Here is a 22,891-nt window from a genome sequence, read left to right as displayed (position 1 = left end):
GGTCTCGCCCCAAGATGAGGTGCGCCATCTCCAAGTTGTCAAGAAATTTCGATGCATCCTCACCTGGTTGCCCATGAAATGTAGGGAAAGAGCTTGCCATGGTAGTAGATTTCTTAGAAGAAGGATGAAGAGGAGAGATGTGATTAAGAATATATTCAAGGGATTGACTTATAGGAGAATAAATATGAAAACATCAAATGTAATGTTATAATCTAGAATTGGCAAAATAAAAGGATCTGGAGAAGCATTAATCTCTGCCCAAGCATTGTGGCCCAAAAAGTAAGGCTATCAGGTTTGGTAGGGTTGATTGGGCCTAATTTGGCAAATTGGGATTCATGACTAAATTGCATTTATGGTAGAGTTGTAAACTAAAGGTACTATGAGAATTCCTCAGTGGGGGCACCACCTTTATGAGGGAGGATTATGGAGGGGTGGTCTCTAACACTCTCCTAGATCCCCAACTCACAAAACACAAGGAGGAGGGAGGCAAGGTGATGGAAAATGCTCCAAAGGAAAACTCTCTTGAATCTCACACCAGAACACTGAAGGCCCCGGACCGGACTCTTAGAGGAGATCCTCCTCAACCCTCTTAGTGACATGCCAAGCCTAGTGGAGAAGAGAGTATGGGAAAGCCCACACCTTTCCTTGCTCCTCCTTACTTCACATGCACGGGGCACATTAATACTCTACCCAAAGAGAAACTTTAAACTCGGTAAACCAACAATATCTCTTGGGTATGCTCTCATATTCAATGTGTTCATTACTAACACTAACCTTACCTCTGATTGCTCTCTTTAAATTGTTTAATAATATGATCAGGTGTATCTAATTACTTTTTAAAGGTTGGGTTGGCCCATGGTATAGTCGGGCGATACCACAAAAGTAGGATCCGTTGGGCTCACAAGAGGTGTTACCATTTCACACATTGTGGGAATTCTTGCTTTGGATGTCCCAACTTGCGCCATAGGTCTTTGGATCCTTTCATGTATATATGCAATTGTTGCAGATATCCTATAATCATTCCACCTCTGTTGTGGTCCCAAACATTGATTGAACAATCCCTTCCCCACACTAACACCATAAGCTTGGCATGTGGTGAAACACAAGAGTCTCAGTTGATGTGTCATACTCCCAATCATTTGTGAGAAGACGTTGTATAGCTGGCTTGACTGGTGAGGTCTAGTTAGGGTTCTCACTTCTTGGGAGACTAGGGATCCTTCCATTGACTCAAAATTTGACAATGTATCATTGGCCCCTAGTACAGGTCCTTGTACAGTGCTAAACTGGGTTCCCCCACACAGATGGTCATGAGCCCAAGTAGTGTAGGCTGGTACCATGCGCTTAGCTCGATAGATATGCTATCGTTTAAATAGGCCTCTAATACATGCCTAGATTTTAGGCTGGTACCATGCGCTTAGCTCGATAGATGTGCTATCGTTTAAATAGGCCTCTAATACATGCCTAGATTTTAGGTGCATGTGAATATGGGGTGTTAGAAGGTCCTACAGATGTCCTATATAAGTTTGAGATTTTTTAAAATTTTACATTTTAAAATTATTTTTTCCAAATTTTTTTTGGATTATTCAAAGTTTTTTCAAAACACATCTTTTGTGTTTCTTAACTGTTTGGCACTAGAAATAGTGTATTTTTTTGGGATCAGTCAAGTACGGCGCTTGCTCCCATAGTTAAAACTCATGTAAAAATGTAAATTTTTTGGATGCCACACAAGTTGCGTGAACGCGATCGCAATAGCCTAAAACATATACTGGTAAGTTTGTGCGTGCACTTTTTGAAAAATTTATATATATATTTTTTGGTCCCCGGACCTTTTTCCTTTTACCATTTCTTTTATTTAATTTTTACTTTTGAATTTTTTATTTTTATTTTTACATTTTTTGGTTTTAATTTTTAATTTTATTGAAAGGGGGTTTTCCTAGAATCTTTGACTTGGGGCTTGCATGCATTCACTTTTGGACTTTTTGGCTAGTGGCCTTAAAACCTGCACACATTAAATGCGACCATCCAATCAAGATGCCCCAAAATTAGAGAGAGGATTAAGCATAATTAACTCATACTAAATTACATTAATGTGAAAATGCAGAATTGGGATAAACACTATACTAGGAAACTGATTTTATGGTCTATTTAACCCAAATCTTTCAATTTCATATTGGATTGTTTTTTTCCAAAATAGAAAAATAAGAAAAACAAAAAACAACAAATTGAACTTGTAAATGATATGTGGGAGAAGAATTAACCGAAATTCACAAATTGCAGAACTCATAAAAATTACAAAAATTGAAAAACTTGTGGAAATTGAGAAACATACAAAAATTACAGAAATTGAACATAAATTTCTTTAAATTTCAACAAGTCTAATGCAACAACAACAATTTCATCATTTCCTTCTATTATTCTTGAAAAAAACATAGAAAACAAAAATATAACAAAAATCATCCATATGCACACATGCATTCAAAATGCATTGTGGCTATGCGGTGAGGCTATTCCCCGGTAGCAGTGCCATTTTTGGGAAGCCCTTGCACCATAGAAAGAGTGCAAAAACTAACCAAGGTCATGGGGCTTTTCCCATTCGCACTCGGGAGCATAAACCAACTCAACCGAGAAGCTAATCTTCCATAACCTAGCTCACAATTGCATGGGCAAGGTGTGTCACTCACCTCGTGAATACTTGTGCTACTTGGATTCTCATAGGAGACAATGTTGCCATGTAGACACACTCCAAATATCCACTCCAATGTCGCCCCGCTGCACTCCAAAGGAAGCTCGACACTCCTCTCACTCATCTCTTTCTCTCTCTCTCTCTCTCTCTCTCACATACACTCACACATATACAATGAGCATATAATAGCTCTAATTAGGAAAGACACAAAAGAGAGCAAGAGAGTAGAGAAGAAGAGCACTCTATTATTTGCATAAGAGAATGAATGGTGAGAATACAAATTGACCCTTATCTTGGCTCCCAGCCTTCACACCTTGGCAGGCCATACTTAAAATATAGGTCCATGGCTTTCCAAGGTTGCCTAGGCTTGTGCAAACACTTGATCTAAGTATGCAATCTCCATAATTAATCCTGTGGCATGCCTTTCATAGACAAGCGACGATCACACATGTAAAATATACAATATTAACATTTTTAATGTCAACAACCAAATGAAGTAATGGTTACCCTACTGGATGGCATCAACGTTGGAGACGTGTCCAGTGAGGGTTAACACACATTATGACATTGTTAGCGCAGCCTCCTTCATAGCATTTTTAAATTAAAATGTTCTCTCCCAATACCTATGAATATGAGGGGTAAGGGAGATGCCGTAAGGGCACAAAAAAATGGCCAAGGGAGGCCGTGTGCTAGCACAGCCTCGCCTGGTCATTTTTTGTGTCATTCATGAACTCCTTTGTTTGATTGATTATAGACTAGGATTATGGCCATTAATGAACTCCTTTGTTTGATTGATATTAACACTAGGACTATGATGATGATGTTGTTTATAATTATGATGGTGGGATTGATATGTTTTTTTTGTAGCCTGATTTCCAAGGGAGGTGGCGGAAAGCATAGAAAAAGGGGAAGAGAGGCAAGAGTTACAAACCATGAGCCTCTACCCTTGGAGAGTTTGGGCCAAATTAGTACAGTTGTGGAGACACCTTTTCAGGAGGAAGAGGATGAGGTTGAAGAAGTTGACAGTCAAACTTTTGATTCAATCAATTGCAGGAAGCATTCATGAGGTGGATGATATGTTGGCCTCAAAAGAGGATAACTTGTAAACTTTTCCCTATGTTATGTAATCTGAGGTTCCTCCTATGGATGAGAATAGGGATCAAAACAAAATCTACATGGATGAGAATAGGGATCAAAACAAAATCTACATGGATAGGGGTGAAGATATAATATAGAAAACAAGGCTTCATGAATGTCCACCGATTCTCCTATGTAGGCTTATTACCCATGCAAGAGTTAGGGGATTGTGAGATACTGTTTCAGTTTTGAAGACAGTTTTTGGAAATGTAGTAGATAAAGGTGCCTTCATTGCATATGGACATGTGATAGGGAGAGAATGAGTGGTTAATGATGTGATCATGGTGGCTAAGTGTTATAATATTTGCCATGACATTAACAAGGAGATTCAAAGAAGACAAGAGTTTCAAATGCTTGCGGGTCAAATGCTTTATATTTGGGAAGGAAACTACCATATGGTAGCATGGACTACTTACTACAATTAAAGAAAGATTTTTCAATACAAAGGTTAAAGATTTTACGTTTGGGAAAGAAACTACTGTATGGTAGCATGGACTATTACAATTAAAGAAATATTTTCCAATACAAGGGCAAAGCATCACCAAGTATTGTGTACAATTATAGATCCGACCAAAGTGAGTGAGATTGCTCTACTATCAACTAGAGTAAGTATATCTTTGTCTTTGTTTTGAGCTGTATTATGTGTTCTCACCATTTTTTACTTCCACTCTTCTCTTTTATATATCTCTAGGTGTTTGTTTCTAGCTTGAACACAACATGCATTGGTTTGGCACCACATTACGAGATGAGATTGTAAATTGTGTAAACATTTCTACTACCAACCACAATGATTACTTAAAGGACCTGCCCAAAAAAGATAGAAATTTAATTTCTCAAATAAGAAAGAAGTACACTAAAGGAGTCAATCCATGGTACCCTCTTACATGGAGATATCATGGGAAGCTAGTCTACAATGTAAGTTATTGTTGTCTCGTATCTGCTAGCAAATGCATGCTTCTCACCTTTACTAAGGTTCAGAAGTCCTTAGTTTGCTAGGTTCAAATCCACTTAACAAGAAGCTTGAGCAAGTGAGATTAACGTTATCTGAAGAGGAGCTCAAAAAGGGGAGGAGAAGGAGATTGAAGAATTGGCCTCAAGATATGGTGATAGGATTGGAAAGGTAAACTAAAGGAGATGTGTTCTCTAACTTTTCCTAAACTCATAGTATGCCTTGATTAATATGTTTTTGGTCATTTCTTGTTCATAGCTTGGTGTAATATGTGTTGAGGTTACTAAGTTGTGCATATGAATTTTTCATTTGTGTATTTGTACATCTTCATGTTGTGTATGGGTACATCTTCATGTTGGTTATGTGTAGATTCTAAACATTATTGATCCAAAGCTTGGTGATGAGTGGTAGTGGTCGAGATTACGGTCATTCAAATGGGGAACATATAGCTATGCTACTTTGGAGAAGTTAAACCTTCTTTCCATGTTGATATCCCCATTGAGTTAAAAATCTACTCTTATCTTTAATGGAAGCCAACAAGGCCACCAAAACCATGTTCAATCTTGCTCGTGGGGACCATATTTACAAACAAAAAGTTATAGGCTTCTTTTTCTTGTTGGCTGCACATTGGAATGCATGTTGTGTAAATATCTTACTTGTACTTTACATGAATTATATGTTTGACATGTCTTCCCCCCCTACACACCATGTAACTATGGTTTGGTTTTGTAGTTGGCTTCTAAGAGAAGTAATGTTAGAAAAAATATTGCACAAAGCGCAATATGTGCTTAGAGTTTTTGTGAGTGTTCTTGGTGGTGTTGTGGTCCTAGAAAATTTTTCCTTTTTTGACTACTACTACGAAGAGGTAAAGGTAAAGAAAAGGAAATACTTGTTTCCACAATTGGATGCCCGAGTAGACACTAAGGGAAAAGGAGGTGATGTCAAATCTCTTAAGAAGCTTGACTTGGCCTAGTTTTGGTAGCTCAAAGACTAGTCTATAGGTAATAACTTGTGTTGATACTTATTTTGGAAATTACATCATAGAATCTTTTTAGCTTCTTGTTTGATTGCATGCATTACCTTTTTAGTTATAGATTCCTTTTTTAACTTAAACTTTATGGTTCTTGTTAGAATTTGAGTGATCTAGTATCCATCCTTATTAGTGCAACCCTTAGTGGATCCTCAGTGGTACCTTAGAATGCCTTGTTCAAGTTAGAAGGCTCATTTACTAGAGTTACTAGTAGGTACATTCCCTTGATGTAGGCATCACCTTTTAGGTGAGTCAAGTGAGAAATCTAAGGGAGGTGGAGGGATTCAAGGGCTCTAGGTTCCCCTCTCTCCATGGAATCTATATAAACAAGGTCTCATAGACATCCTTTACAACAAGAGAGTGTGGAGAGTGTGATGAGCCTACTTTGTGTACTTGCTTAGTGCATAATATGTACTAAGTGGTCCTTGGTGGAAATACTCTTGAGTTACACATTTGAATTGTTATGTGGTTTACTTCATTAAGGTTATGTTTGTGTTTACGTGGTGACTCTTGACCACACTCTTTTACTCATTGTTCACACCTTATCTTAATCTAAGTGATTGCATGTGTTGCTTCATTGGTGTGAGCTAGCTTATGTGGTAATCATCTTCATTGCTTGATTCACTTAAACATTGCCAAGCTTAAGGTCACACCATGTATTTTATCATGGTATCAACGCTCCTTTCCATGGGAGCGTGTTCCTTCATGTTTTGATAAGATACATCTTACTGTTTGTGGGTGTATGTGTGATTTGTTCAAGCATTCTTCACTTATCATTAAGTGGCAATTGGTGAGAGATTCATTGTTGCATTTGTTGCTCATTAAGATGGTTCATTATTTCATTGGAGTGGATGGCAAATTAGAGTGAAGAAGAAGGTGTCATGGTTTTTATCGTTCTCAATGGTTATCTTCTTCCCAACCTCTCTAATGCTTGGGAAGTTTTTTAATCAATGGTTTTTCTTGAAATCAAGCTTTTTAGTGATTCATAATGTTTAATTGGATTAATCCTAATATTTTATGCTTAAATTTAATATTATTGATTAGCAAATCTCTATTTTTAAAAGATTAATCATCTTTTTAGGTGGATCCTTGTTAGAAGGATGGATCATAGTGCTAATCTCATTATCTTAATCAAAACTCTAGGCTTGACAAGCTAGAGAAGAAGATTAAGTATTTTATGATTTTAATCTAGATAAAAATGATGATTAATTCTTTTAAACTTGTTTATGATTAAGAAAAATCATATTAATTCATTTTAAGATTGAAAAAGAATTATGCTAACATTTTTGTAAGTATTTTCATATAGGAATGATAAATGGATATTTTTAAGATTAATCAAGAGGTTTAATTATAATGATGCTTTTAATTATGCTATGTATGCATAATAAATTTTTTAGTTTAAAAGAGGAATTCCCACCACCTTTCATAATTATGGGTATTTATTTAAAAGTACAATTTTGAGAATTCTCAAAAAATGCAGCAAAACTATGGCAAATTTTTTTTAAAAATGAATTTAATTTTACAAATAATTTTGTTAATAAAAAAAGAGGAATTCCCATCGTATTCTAGGCATAAATACTTTTATGCTTAAAGAATGATTTTTGTTACATTTATGAAAAATACTTTTATAGTGTTTATGCATAATTGTTTAAATAGAGAAAAGAGGAATTTTTGGTATATTTATTTTACATGCATAAAAATTTAGATGCAAAAAGAGAACTTTTCATAATATTCTATGTGCAAACATTTTAAATATTAAAAAATAAACTTTGGTCATATTTCAAAAAAGGTATATTCATATACATGGATATTTTTTAAGAGGAATTTTCATCGTACTTTAATTAGGAAAATGCCTAAAGTAATTTCGGTGTTAAAAGAGAAGGTTTCACCATAATTCAACATAGAAATTTAGGGCATGTTGATGCCAAGTTTCAATTTGAGAAAAGAATAATTTAGAATAATTCTTTGAGAATAATTCTATGAGAATAATTCAATAAAATGATGTATGCATATTCACAAAGGGATCATTGAAAAAAGAATTATCTTTATAAAAATCCATTATTTACAAATAGAATTATTTAAAGTTCTATTATGTCCAAGAAATAATGAATTCTCATAATTTTGGATTTTCCCTTAATAATGGAAATCACACTTAATTTATCACAAAAAAACGAAGAATTATCTTTAGAAAAAAAATCGTTAGGATTAAATTCGAGTAATTTAGGGTTAGACTATGATCGCATTAGAAAGGTGGGCTAGTAAGATGCTTACCCATCTCTCGAATCAAAAATTAAGCAAAACCTTGTGACCATTCCCATTTCTTCACAGTACACGAAGAATGGATTACCGGTGATTTAGAGAAGTTTTCCTTAGACCTGGAATCATCGAGAAATAAGTCAGAAATTCATTGTAATTGATGGGTGGGTTAACGAGATACTAGAATTGTGATTTTCATTAAGAAAGTCTCGATTATGAGAAAAAAGGTCTTGTGGAATCAAACTCAACGGGAAATTCTTACTTGCATAGAAACTCTATTTTTGAAAAAGGACTCTCTTATGCTCGAATGCTAGAGGAAGCATTTGGCTTATGGTTTAATCTAAGGAGAGTTATGTTGCAACAACTGGCCATACCAGAAGCTCACCATTTAAATCGAACCAAGGCTAAACCTCAGCCAACCTTGCTACGCGAGACGTCCTCCGTTGACTCTCCGTTAGCTGTTGCAACTTTATTAGTTAGGTCTCCATGACCTCATTCTCACAAGACGGTCAAAATGCTTCCCCAGTTTCTACAACGAACTCTCGTCTTTCCACATTGTTCCATATCAATCCACATTACTTAATCCACATCCATTTCATATGTATTCCCATTCTCATCCAATCACATCATTTTTCATCTCATCACATCTTTCCTCATTTATCCTCATCAGATCTCACCCACTCGCATCTACCCATATCCACATCTCATCACATCATATTCATTCACATCTATCCCGTTTCACATCACATTCATTCACATCACATATCATCCATTCACATCTATCCCAATTTACATCACATCCATTTCATATCACATCTCATTCATTCACATCCTGATTCATATCACATCACATCTCATCCATTCACATCCCATATTATTCATTCACATCCCGATTCACATGACATCACATCTTATTCATTCACATCTCGATTCACATGACATCACATCGTATTCATTCACATCCCGATTCACATCACATCACATCTATTCAAGTCCATCACATTCATTTACATCACATCAATTTACATCCATCACATCACATTCATTCATATCCATCACATTCATTCTCATCACCATCCCATAACATACATTCTATTCACATTATATCACATCACATCTATCCACATCATATCTCATTCATCCCATCCACATTACATCACATCCACATCCTATCTCATTCATACACATCTCATCTCATTTATCCACATCCATCTAATCGTTCACATGTACGACTACCCACATCTATCCATACTTTCATATCTATCACTTCACATCCACATATATTCATGTCACATCACATCTCTTTACATCACACCACATTCTTTCACATACACATCCACATCCATTCTTTCACATACACATGCACATCCCTTCTTTCACATACACATGCACATCCATTCTTTCACATACACATCCACATCCATTCTTTCACATACACATTCATTTTCATTACATCACATCCTATTTATATCTTATCACATCCATTCACATCCTATCGCATCCCATTTATATCTTATCACATCCTATCACATCCCATTTACATCTTATCACATCCATTCACATCCCATTTACATCTTATCACATCCCATTTAGTAGTTTTTACTACTTTGATACCGATAATGAGACTTTTTCTAAATTTCTTGCAATTGCTTGGCCTAGATAAAGGTTCTTTTTCTCGACGACTGTTTCCATATTCTTTCTTAATTTCTTAAATGAATTATATTCAATATTCCTCTTTTGGAATAGAAGAATTCATGGGATTTACAGAAATCAATTCTACTCATATTTTCACTTTTGATAAATAATCATAAATTGAATTATACTAAAAATTTCTCTTTTTCTCATTTAATTTCTTGGACCTCAAATATCATGGGAATTCCTCTTTTTGCATTTGATTATTTGCATTCAATATCATGGGAATTCCTCTTTTATCATGAAATAATTCTCATAAAATAAATTCATCTAAAATAAAATATCCATTAATTCAATATGCTAGGAATTTCTCTTTTTCCATCTAAATGATTGAATTCCAAATGTCATAGGAATTCCTCTTTTATCATTTAAATATTTCTCATAGATAAAATAAATTTATCTAAAATTCATCTTTGAATTTAAATAAAATATCCATTAATTCCAATATACCAGGAATTTCTCTCTTCCCATCTAAATGATTGAATTCCAAATGTCATAGGAATTCCTCTTTTATCATTTAAATAATTCTCATGCATAAAATAAACTTACCTAAAATTTATCTTTGAATTTAAATAAAATATCCATTATTTCCAATATGCTAGAAATTTCTCTTTTTCCATCTAAATGATTAAATTCCAAATGTCATAGGAATTCCTCTTTCATCATTTAAATAATTCTCATGCATAAAATAAATTTACCTAAAATTCATCTTTGAATTTAAATAAAATATCCATTAATTCTAATATGCTAGGAATTTCTCTTTTCCCATCTAAATGATTGAATTCCAAATGTCATAGGAATTCCTCTTTTATCATTTAAATAATTCTCATGCATAAAATAAATTAACCTAAAATTTATCTTTGAATTTAAATAAAATCCAATTTGCTAGGAATTTCTCTTTTTGCCATCTAAATGATTGAATTTCAAATGTCATAGGAATTACTCTTTTATCATTTAAATATAATTACCATAATTTTCTCTTTTCTTAAATATTTAATCACACATAAACTTAGAAATTAGTTTTCCATTGAATTTGACAAAAACCATTCTTTTAGCCTAGGATATTCAATCCTAGAATATGGTAGGAATTCCTCTTTTCACGTTATGCATAAGAACGAATTATGCATCAATTTCTTAAAATTTTTGCCATAGCTCCGCTGCTGCTATTACTGGTAATTTTTAATTTTTATGAAAAGAATAAGACATAGTAATGTAATTATCATAGTATAACTATCTTTTAGCCTTAAATCCAATTTATGGATTTATCTCATAATATTACCATATTTTGCAAGCATATAAGTATAAAAACCATTTTCTTAAACCTCTAGCTTCACAAGCCTAGAGTTTGATTTGTGAATTAAGAATTTCTCCATGAGAAGCACTAATTGAATAGAGAATTGGTCATAGGAATGACCATTCTTTAAGGGAGAGAGAGATAAACATAAAAGCATTCTAATTTAAGCATAAATGTAAACTTTATGTGATTAATCACTAGAATTTATTAGAGAGCTTCATTTTCATTGAGGAACCATTCAATTGAATACTTCTCAAGCTTGAGAGGGGTTGAAAAGTGAAAAACATTTAGAAGATTAAGAAAAAGACCATAAAATCACACTTTACCTCTTGTTTTGCTTGATTCTTAAGTCATTGGAGAGGACCCCAACCAATCAATTGGTTAGTATGTTGAGGAAGGCTCCAAAGAAGGTTGAAGAGAGAGAGAGAGAGAGGCTCCAATCTCTCCAAATTGTAGAGGATTTTTAGAGGATAATAGAAAATATCATTATTTTAGTATAATACTAGCATGGTATAGTTCAGAGATTTTTTTACAAAGGACTAAGGATCTATTTATAGGTGAGGGAGTAACCAAGTCCAACTAGGTTCTAGAATTTTCCAGGTTCAGTTTGGCTGAATTTGGACAAGATTTGGACCTAGTTTGGCTCCCGTTTGATTTGGTTTGATCCAGGAGAGAGGAGAGATAAAAATATCACAACTTTTTTTGAGTTAAAAACTCCACCATATGTGTGAAATAGGTGCCTCCTTAAAGTGCTCCCTTATCCTTACCAAGGTGTCAAAAATGCATCATTATACCCAAAATATCTCATTTTTTAGTAATATCTCATAGTTTTTTACTAATAAACCTTGTACTCAGTCAACTCTTCATCTTATGTGGGCATTTACTCATTTTTGGGTATTTTCTTTTATTCATTGGATTTATCTCCTTCCCACACTTGGATTGATCCTATTGGTCCATAGGAACCTTAATTGGACCATAATCCAAAAATTTGGAAAATCTAGACCCTTAGGCTAAGGTCCTTTATACATATTTTCAATTAATTTCAAATGCACATTTGAAAGTTTTTTTTGAATTTCTGTTTCAAGGGAAACCATTCTAGACACTAGGAGGATTTTTATATCCAAAAATATCTCTATTTTGGATTACCTCCCTCTAGACATTTTCTCTCTCTAGGTCAAAACAGGGTACAACATGATCTATCTTTTATTTTAGAGAGGGGAATAATTATAAGATCAGAAGGAAAGTTCTTACACCTGTACACCTCAAAAGCTAGAGGGAGGAATCTTACATCCTACCCCACTTTAAAAAACGCGAGATGTCCTCATCTCGCAGCAACTGGAGGATAACTCTTTTCCTTAAGATCCAACTGATTCTGGGGTTCCTTATAGTCTGGTCAATCCAACAAAATCCTAGGATAAAGATCCCTTCTACAAGAAGAACATATAGAACTCATTATCAGATAACAATTTATTCAGAATATATCATTCATATCCTTAACACAATAATGGCCCATTAGATCGAAAATTCCATTTGAACATTCCTCCATGGGAATTTTAGTTATGCACGTTTTTAATTTGTCATCCCTTAATTAGATCAATTAGGTCAAAGATCAAACAACAATAATCTGTCAGCACAATCCACTAGTCTCATAAGTGATTTGCTGAAGTCATTATCGCCATTCTAGTTACCAACATCATCATAGGGACTCGTCCCATTCATCCTCATTGTGGCTTTGTTCAACTTATCTTCTTTCAACCAGAATTCAGTAATCATTATCTTTCAATGAGAATCCAAATCAACTCATCAATTCTCAACCAAAATTCTGCAATCATATCAACCAGCATTCGAATTCATCTTCTGGATAGCATTTTTGCTTATAATTTCAAGATCTTAGATTTACTCGTATATACTGCCAGTAAAGAGCTGCAGTTATACCCTCGGTATATACGGGTAGTCACAGTCCTTGGAATTATAAGGTAAATACCATCATGTCTAGGCCGTGGGTAATGTGGATTGACGTGAATGGATGTATGGATGATGTGGATTGATGTGTGGATAATGTGGATGGATGTGGATGGATGTATGGATGATGTGGATTGATGTGTGGGTAATGTGGATTGACATGAATAGATGTATGGATGATGTGGATTGATAAGTGGATAATGTGGATTCATGTGGTTTGATGAGTGGATAATGTGGATTGATGTGGATGGATGTATGGATGATGTGGATTGGTGTGTGGGTAATGTGGATTGACGTGAATGGATGTATGGATGATGTGGATTGATGTGTGGGTAATGTGGATTGATGTGGATGATGTGGATGGATGTATGGATGGTGTGGATTGATGTGTGGGTAATGTGGATTGACGTGAATGGATGTATGGATGATGTCGATAATGTGGATTGATGTGGATGGATGAGTGGATATGTGGATTGATGTGGATGATGTGGATGGATGTATGGATGATGTGGATTGATGTGTGGGTAATGTGGATTGACGTGAATGGATGTATGGATGATGTGGATTGATGTGTGGATAATGTGGATTGATGTGGATGGATGAGTGGATAATGTGGATTAATGTGGATTGATGTGGATGATGTGGATGTATGTATGGATGATGTGGATTGATGTGTGGGTAATGTGGATTGACGTGAATGGATGTATGGATGATGTGGATTGATGTGTGGATAATGTGGATTGATGTGGAATGATGAGTGGATAATGTGGATTGATGTGGATGAATGTATGGATGATGTGGATGAATGTATGGATGATGTGGACTGACGTGTGGATTGATGTGGATGGATGTATGGAAGATGTGGATGGATGTATGGAAGATGTGGATGGATGTGTGGATAATGTGGATTGATGTGGATGGATGTATGGATGATATGGATTGGTGTGGATGATGTGGATGGATGTATGGATGATGTGGATTGATGTGTGGATGATGCGATTGGATGTGATTTGATGTGGGAATGATGTGATGTGATAGGGATCGATGCAGAAGAAAAAATTGTGGGAAGATGAGAAAAGATGGAGACTAATGTGAAAGGATGTGGAGTGATGAGAAAAGATGCAAATATTGTTGGAACTGTATTTGTATATGAAATCTATTTTTAAATGACTGTTTTATGTCAAGAATGCTAGGGAAGCATTTTGACCGTCTTGTGAATGAGGTCGTGGAGACCTATCTGTTAAAGTTGCAACTACTGAGACGGAGAGCCAACGGAGGACGTCTTGCGTAGCAAGGTCGACCGAGGTCTTGACCAGCCTCGGTTTGATTTAAATGGTGAGCTTCCAGTACAGTGGATGAGGGACGAAGGAAGCAGCCTATGAGTGAAGCGCTAGGTGACCTAGGAAGGATCCTAGAGGGTACTGACCATACGATGCTCGCCGAAGATACCCACATGTACGTCGGGGAAGATATTGGAACAAGGAGTAAGAGTTGTTTTTTTAATTCGGGCATGGATCTGGTTGGTTGACCTTGTTGGTCCTCAACGGATGAGTCCATGGCTCTTTTATATGGATTCGTTGGTTGATCTTGCTGATCTTCAACGGAGATTCCATTTTGATATGTGAATATATTGCCAGTTACTATGAGCTAGGAACTATCGAAAAGGCCCCTGAGTGAACAAGTGGTGAGCGTTCTGGTTGCCAATGATGCCATAGGTACACCGATGAAGGAATGATTGGAATAAGGATTCAACCAGAGATTTTGAGGATTGTGATAAGTAACACAATGGTTTCATTAAATGATTGTTTTAAAAATGATGCTGAGAAAAAGGCAATTTCGTATTGGGTGTGTAAGTGGTATGACTAGTTGTAAGTTTGCATGAATATCCGGCTAGGGGGCCTGGGAACTCTGTTCCCTGGTATCCGGGACAAAACCTAACCAAATTCTTAATTGGATCCCATCACTACAGTGGTTGGTGGGCAGTTGGCTAACCCACGGGACTGGATGGGGTTAGGCTAGACTGATAGATCCTTAACTGATAGATCCTTAAATTGAGACTGATAGATCCTTAAATTGAGACTCAATTCTGTTATGGTACGATAGATGAAGTAAATCCTAGACAAAAATTATTGTATGGAAAAGAATCAATGCTGTGCCTCTCTGAGGAAAAAAGCGTTGGTCTCTATGATCCAAGTGCAATCTTTTCCCTGATCTAACTTGGGACTTACGGGTTCGGTCAGATCAGTTCAGTTAGTTAAGGCTTTTGACTACGTTAGAGAGAAGTTATCACGGAGGAATCGCCCGTGCTTTTCGGGCAAGGGAAGTTTTTCTAGGATCCTCGGTTTTGGAAGAACCGATGGATTAGTCTCTTGTCCAGATATCCATGGGCGAGGCCCCGAGTGTGAGACCCTGCCCTGTGTAAGAAGTGCTACTTCCGCTCCTAGAATCCCTGAATTTGTTACAGAGTGGGAATAGGGACCTCCCAGGAAACTCACTTAACCATTCCAATTCTTTCTTCGTATCTGTGAGACCCTCTGCCCCCTCTCTGCACCGGATTCCCGGTTGCTAGTAACGGAAGTAGCTTCCTCTTGTGCGCAGGGCAGGGTTTCCCACTCGGGGCCTCGCCCTCGAATGTCTGGACACGAGACTAATCTGGTGGTCATTCCGAAACCAAAACTGAGAAAATTCCTCTTGCCCAGAAAACGGGGACGATTCCACCTTTTTGATTTTTTTAACAAACTTTCTAACGGATTCAAGAGATTAAACTATCCTTCACTTGATTAAACCAGATAGGAGGAAAACTATCACTGACTTAAGAAGAAATCAATGCTTTTTCCTAATCGAACTCAGGCACAGCCGTTGATCTAATCATTTGAGGAAATCAATGCTTTTTTCCTAACCGAAATCAGGCACAGCCGTTGATCTACTCATTTGAGAAATTCTTCAGGTTTTTATTTAACTTTTGGAATTCTAAGCGTATTCTTATTATTTCAATTTAATTATTAAAACTACACTGATTTCAGCCTAACCCTATCCGACCCATGGGTTAGCCACCACCCAACCACTGGAATTGGTAGAGCCAGACAATTACTCACCCACCCATAATTGAATGCCTTTCTCAACTTTTTCTTTCGAATATAGATACGTACACACTCCACTTTAAAACTTTAACATATAAAATAATCCATTGACAAACAATTATTGGTTACAGATATTATAACTCAAAATTTCCATCTAGTCCCTTGTTTCTCATCACTCTGGACTCTCCGTTGAGACCAATGTCAAAGGAAAACACCCAAATTAAGAAGTTCTCAGGAGAGGGCTTCCACACTTGGCAAGTTCTTGTCAAGTATAAGATGATGTCCAAAGGTTTTTGGCCATTCATTTCCGGCACTAAGGTTATTGATCGAACTAAGGCTCAAGATATTGAAGATGACGATAGGGCACAAGCCATCATCATGCTCCATCTTGATGAGGCTCTTATTCATCATGTGGACCAGCTTTTTTGATTGTTTGCAAAGGAGAAATGGGATGAGCTTGACAAGCTCTATGGAGCTCGTGGTGGTAAGAGTTCCAAGATCTCACTTAAAATTGAATTTTTCAGCTTGGAGCTCAAAGAGGGAGACGGCATTGGAGCCTTTATCTCTCATTTGAAGGGTCTTATGGCTCAACTTGCATCAGTGAATGTGAGAATGGATGAAGATGATGCAGTGGCTGTTTTGTTAAAAGCAGTCAAGAAGGTGTACCCCACCTTAGTCACACCACCTTGAAGAACAAACCTAATCCCACCCTTGAAGGAGTCATTCAATCTTGTCTTGATGAAGAAAAGAGACCAAAGGAAGGAGCTGAATCTTCAAGTGTAACAACTTCATCGAATATCGAACAAGCTTTGTCACATCAAGTGATCAAAGTAAGGTGTGTCCATTGCAAAAAGGTAGGTCATTTGGCAAATAATTGTTGGATCAAATTGTTGGAATTAGGGTTGCAGGAATGCACACACAACTTCAAGAAGATGAGGAAGCTTGAGCACAACACAGTAGTGTATTATGAGTGCCAAAATGATAGATAACAAGCCCTAGAAGATAATGGGCGTATATACAATGCACGGGGGAAAAAACCTCCTAGTGAGGGAAAAAGTGCCCCGGCGGTCCTAAGTGTGTTCACACACATCACTACTATAATATGGTAACAAATCCCCCCTGGAGTGATGCGGTGAACAAGAGCTAGCACTCATGTATAGGGAAGTGTCTAGCTATGTGGACGAATCCACAAAAGGGAGTAAGCCCAAAGCTTTGCGAAAAGCTTCGAACTTCTCACGAGGCAGAGCCTTTGTGAAAAGGTCTGCAAGGTTATCCTGTGTTGGCACATAAGCCAAACTGATCTCTCCTGCAGAGAGTCTCTCCCTGACATAATGGTAGTGCACCTCAATGTGCTTCGTACGAGCATGGAACACTGGGTTCCGCGCAACTGCCAATGCGCTCTGACTGTCAGTGAAGATGGTGGTGGCAGATGGCTGCCCAACACCCAAATCAGCCATAAGGCGTCTGAGCCACACACACTCAACCGTAGCTGTGAAAGCTGCCCTGTACTCAGCTTCACAACTAGAAGTGGCCACAGTAGGCTGCTTCTTGCTCAACCATGATATGCATGAGCTTCCAAGCATGAAGCAAAAACCACTCGTGGACACGCGTGTGTCATAACAACCAGCCCAGTCAGAATCTGAAAAAGCATGTAAATCTGGCGGCAATGATCCCCCCTTGGGATAAAACAACCCAAGATGCCGAGTACCACTCAAATAGCGAAAGATACGCTTCACTGCCTGCCAATGCTTAATGCCTGGGCTATGCATAAATCTGCTCACCTGTGAGACTGCAAACTGAATGTCTGGCCTCGTAATGCATACATAAATGAGGCAACCAACAGCTGTCTGATAGAGTGTGACATCAAAGTGATCTCCAGCATCATGAAGACTCAACTTCAAACCTGTCTCCATTGGAGTAGCAATAGGCTTGCAGTCTTCAAGGCCAAATCTCCGCAACAATGTTTCAATATACTTTGTCTGACACAAAGCAATACCTCCATCACACTGCTTAAATTGTATCCCCAAATAATGATGCAAATGCCCCAAATCTGACATCTCAAAAGAGGCATTCAAATCAGCCTTAAAATCAGCAATATGACTCTTATTTGGTCCTGTGAGCAGCATGTCATCGACATAGAGAGCAATGATTAGATGTACACCATCCACACGTTTAACATACAAAGTGCTTTCTGTTGGACTATTCTGAAACCCATGTGCAGTCAAATATGCATGTATTTTTTCATACCAAGCTCGTGGAGCTTGCTTTAAACCATATAAAGCCTTTTTTAACCTGCACACTTTGTTTTCCTGCCCTCTTTGAACAAAACCACGAGGCTGCGATACATACACCTCCTCATGCAAATCTCCATTTAAGAACGCAGTCTTTATGTCCAGCTGATGTACATTCCAACCATTATGAGCTGCTAATGCACAGATGCTACGAACAGTGGTCATACGACATGTGGGAGCAAAAGTCTCATCAAAATCAATGCCCTTCTCTTGAGCATAACCTTTTGCAACAAGCCTAGCCTTATGGCGATCCACTGTGCCATCAGGCTTACGCTTCAATTTGTATACCCACTTAGTGCCAATGGCCTTCTTGCCAGGGGGCAAGTCACATAAAGACCATGTACCATTCTTCATAATAGCATCGTATTCTGCTTGCATAGCAGCCATCCAATTTTCTGAACTTTGTGCCTCATCAAATGAAACAGGCTCACTTTCATCGCACATACTAGAAACAGCCAATGCATAACAATCTGACGCATAAGAGGCACCATGAGAGCCAGAACGAGTGCGACTAGACAAAGGGGCATCCAACTTGCTGTCACGCAAAGTCTGCACCAGCCATCTAGGCATATTCCTAGAGCCCTCAATCTCTTGTCTCTCATCCTCAAGTGCATCATGCACATCTGCATCAGATATAGGCTGATCTGTGCCATCATTTAAAACCTGCATAGGCTGAAAAACTGCCTCATGAGGTATTGCACTTGACTGTGCACCACTGAAAAGAGGCAACAATGTATCATAGACATCACGTGAGCTGATATCTGTCTCCTTAGTACATGAAACCAAGGGCTGAACTGCATCTTCCACAAATACAACATCACGGCTAACCAAAATGCGCTTTGTCTGTGGATGATACAAACGATAGCCTTTGCTCTCAGCACTATATCCAACAAAAATACATTTGACAGCTTTGTCATCCAATTTTCTGCGATGTTGCACAGGCACTAATGCATATGCCAGGCAACCAAAAACACGTAAATGGCCAACAGATGGCTTGCGGCCATGCCAAGCCTCATATGGAGTGACAACCTGTAATGCTTTGGTGGGACACCTGTTTAGTACATAAGTGGCACACATGACAGCCTCAAGCCAAAAACCATGTGGTAGACTTTGACTCTTAACCATACATCTTGCCATTTCCATGAGAGACCTGTTTTTTCTCTCAGCCACACCATTTTGCTGTGGTGTATACGGCACTGTACATTGGTGTTTTATCCCACGCTCAGCCAGAAATGCATTAAATTCTGAAGACATATACTCCCCCCCTCGATCTGAACGGAGGGTGCCCATCTTACTTTCTGACACATTTTCAGCCATAACCAAAAACTGTTTGAAGCACAAAAACACTTCGGACTTTGCCTTCAAAGGATATACCCATGCATGCCTGGTAAAATCATCAATGAAAGTCACGAAGTAAAGGTAGTTTCCAAATGATGGAGTTTGCATGGGACCACAAACATCACTGTGAACAAGCTGCAATCTGCGTTCAGCTCTCACTGATCCATCTTTGGGAAAGGAAGCACGCTGCATTTTACCCAATATGCAGCCCTCACAAACATGCTTGACAGGTGCCTCAAGCTTAGGCAAAGAAGACACCATTTCAGATTTCTGCAGGCGCAGCAAACTTGCAAAATTCAGATGACCAAAACGTGCATGCCACAGTTTTGCATTTGAAATAGCCTGCGTATCCATAATAGCACATGCTGAATCCTCTACACATTTGCCATCCATATTGAGCTTATACAGCCCTCGACATAGTGAACCAGATGCTACAATGATGTCACCACAAGAGAGATCATGAACAGTACATCTGTCATCCACAAATTTTACAACCAAACCTGTTTTGGCAAATGCGGAGACTGACAGCAGATTCTTTTTGATCCCTGGCACATACAATGCATCAAAAAGTGTAAAGGTGTTGCCATTTGCAACATTCAGCACAATCTGTCCAACTCCTTTAACGGGATAAGAGGAGTTATTGGCACAAGTGACAGTATTCCCTGTGGGAGCAGACTCAAGGAAAGTGAATAAACTGCGCTGCGAGGTGATATGCTTAGTGGCACCACTGTCAAAGTACCATACATCTGAATCTACTGCAGACATACATGTGTCATGCAAAGATGGGTCATAACTGCACTGCGCATTGAATGCCCATTCTGTATCTAGCACAACATTAGCAGATTCATTGTTAGAAGGAGAGGCATCTGCAACAGCCATACCAGCCTCTTTCTTCTTAGCCTCTTTCGCAGCCAGCTTAGGACACGCTTTGATGACATGATCATTTCCCTTACAGTACTTGCAAAATGTCTTCTGTTTGTCACCTTTCTTCTCATCTTTGTCTTCCTTCTTTGGTTGCGCAGCATTTGCAGATTTCTGCTTACTAGAAGAAAAGCCAGCTTTACCTTTCCCGCTTCTCTGACTAGCACCGAAAGCTTGATCTGTGACACGCATACTATTCCTGTTTTGCCTTGACTGGTCTTCTTGCAGCAAAACAGAAACTAACTCCTCAAATGATAAGGCATTGGGATTGCCTTTCATCATCAAGCGAAGAGTGGAAGCAAAACCCTGATAAGAATCTGGTAGACCATTCAAAACAGTCTGCACAAGTGAACCGTCTGACAGGATTTCATCTGCAGAAATGAGCTGCTCTTTGAAATCCTTGATCTTTGTCAAAAAGCTATCCATAGAATCACCTTCGTTCATATGCTCATTCTCCAACTGTTTTCGGAGGTAAGCAACACGAGCCTCATTTCTTGCCTGATACAATGTGGCAAGTACATCCCAAGCATCCTTAGAAGTCCTGCAAGAGCGAATATGTGGGATAATGGTACGTTTGACAGACAGCGCAATCAAGGCATGAGCCTGCGCATCTCTACCATCCCAACGAATCTGCTCTGCTGAAAGTGGTGGTTCTCGAACAGCTGCTACAGCACTTGTGCCTGCACCATCATCAACAGTACCTGTTTCTGATGTGTTTGCAGCATTTCCAGCCACAATAGGACGTGCATCAATACCCTGCACAATATTCCATAACCCCTTTGCTACCAATACATGTCGCATCATATATGCCCACAATGGATAGTTGGTGCCATCCAACTTATCCTCAGCAGCCAACATGCGGAATACATCATTGTTGTCAGCCATGGCCAATGACTGTACTACTAGATGTAAATGCTGTCTGCAAGAGGTAAACCTGTATAAAATCGACCTGTGCTATATAGCACAGCCCAAAACAGACGAATGGGCACCTGTCCTGCAGATTTTAATCTTGACAGAAAATCTGCACAGTAGGACGATTTTGCCTGCGCAGTACTTGGAATGCAAAAACGGAGGGCGAAATGACTTCAGATCAAAATTCTGAAACGACCAAGCCCTACGGGCTCTCCCACGGCATATACTAACCTGCAGACGCTCGTGAAACCTCGTTGCAATCGGAGGAGATGAAGCGGCAGGTGCCGGTGATGCTGCCTGGGAGGAGGAAGCCTGCTCTGATACCAATTGTTGGAATTAGGGTTGCAGGAATGCACACACAACTTCAAGAAGATGAGGAAGCTTGAGCACAACACAGTAGTGTATTATGAGTGCCAAAATGATAGATAACAAGCCCTAGAAGATAATGGGCGTATATACAATGCACGGGGGAAAAAACCTCCTAGTGAGGGAAAAAGTGCCCCGGCGGTCCTAAGTGTGTTCACACACATCACTACTATAATATGGTAACACAAATATCCTAACAAGATGAAATATAACAAGTGTAAACAAATAGGACATATCACTTCTAAATGTCCTAACAAAGAGTCAGAGGCTAACTTTGTATCAGCCTCTAACTCCACTGAGCACTTGTTTTAAATCTCAATGTAACAACACCTATATTCCTAACCTTGTACGCCTAATGTTATAAAGGCAACCTATGTCCAATACCACCTATTCCAATTATTTCATAGTTGGTATTGAGGGGGGGTATTAAAAGACTAAGGTCATGTAAAAGGGTAGGAGAAGGGTGTGTGTGTGAATGGACTTATGGTCCACTAGCTCACCTATTTAAAGGAAAAGCTAGAAGGCATTAAGTAGTGTGCAAAGGCCAAGTTGTATGCATAAGCAACTTAATAAACAAGATTTGTTCTTGTATTTTTGGGTCTCTCTCCTCCACTCATCTTGATCTAGCATAAGCACCACGTTTTCTCAACAAGGCCAAGGGAAGGTGACGACCAAATGGGAGCACCACACATGCACAATAAACAAAATAAACATATTAGATAAAATAAAGTGCAAGAGAGAGAAAATGAGAGAGGGGAGAAGCTTACCAGCCGCACACAGAAGACACGGAATCACACAACTAAGGAAGAACCAATTTGAAATACTGCCTTTGCGCCACATTGAAGAAGGAGGCAGCTCTCTGTCAGCGCCTATCGAATCACACAACTAACAAAGAACCAATTTGAAATACCACCTTTGCGCCACATTGAAGGAGGAGACAACTCCATGCAGCGCCCGCCCAAGAAGCTACGCTGACAGAG

Source organism: Cibotium barometz, chromosome 31 (genome assembly GCF_041138505.1).
Source record: "Cibotium barometz isolate CiBa-2024 chromosome 31, ASM4113850v1, whole genome shotgun sequence".
Classification (NCBI taxonomy): Eukaryota; Viridiplantae; Streptophyta; class Polypodiopsida; order Cyatheales; family Cibotiaceae; genus Cibotium; species Cibotium barometz.
This window is presented reverse-complemented; position numbering follows the sequence as displayed.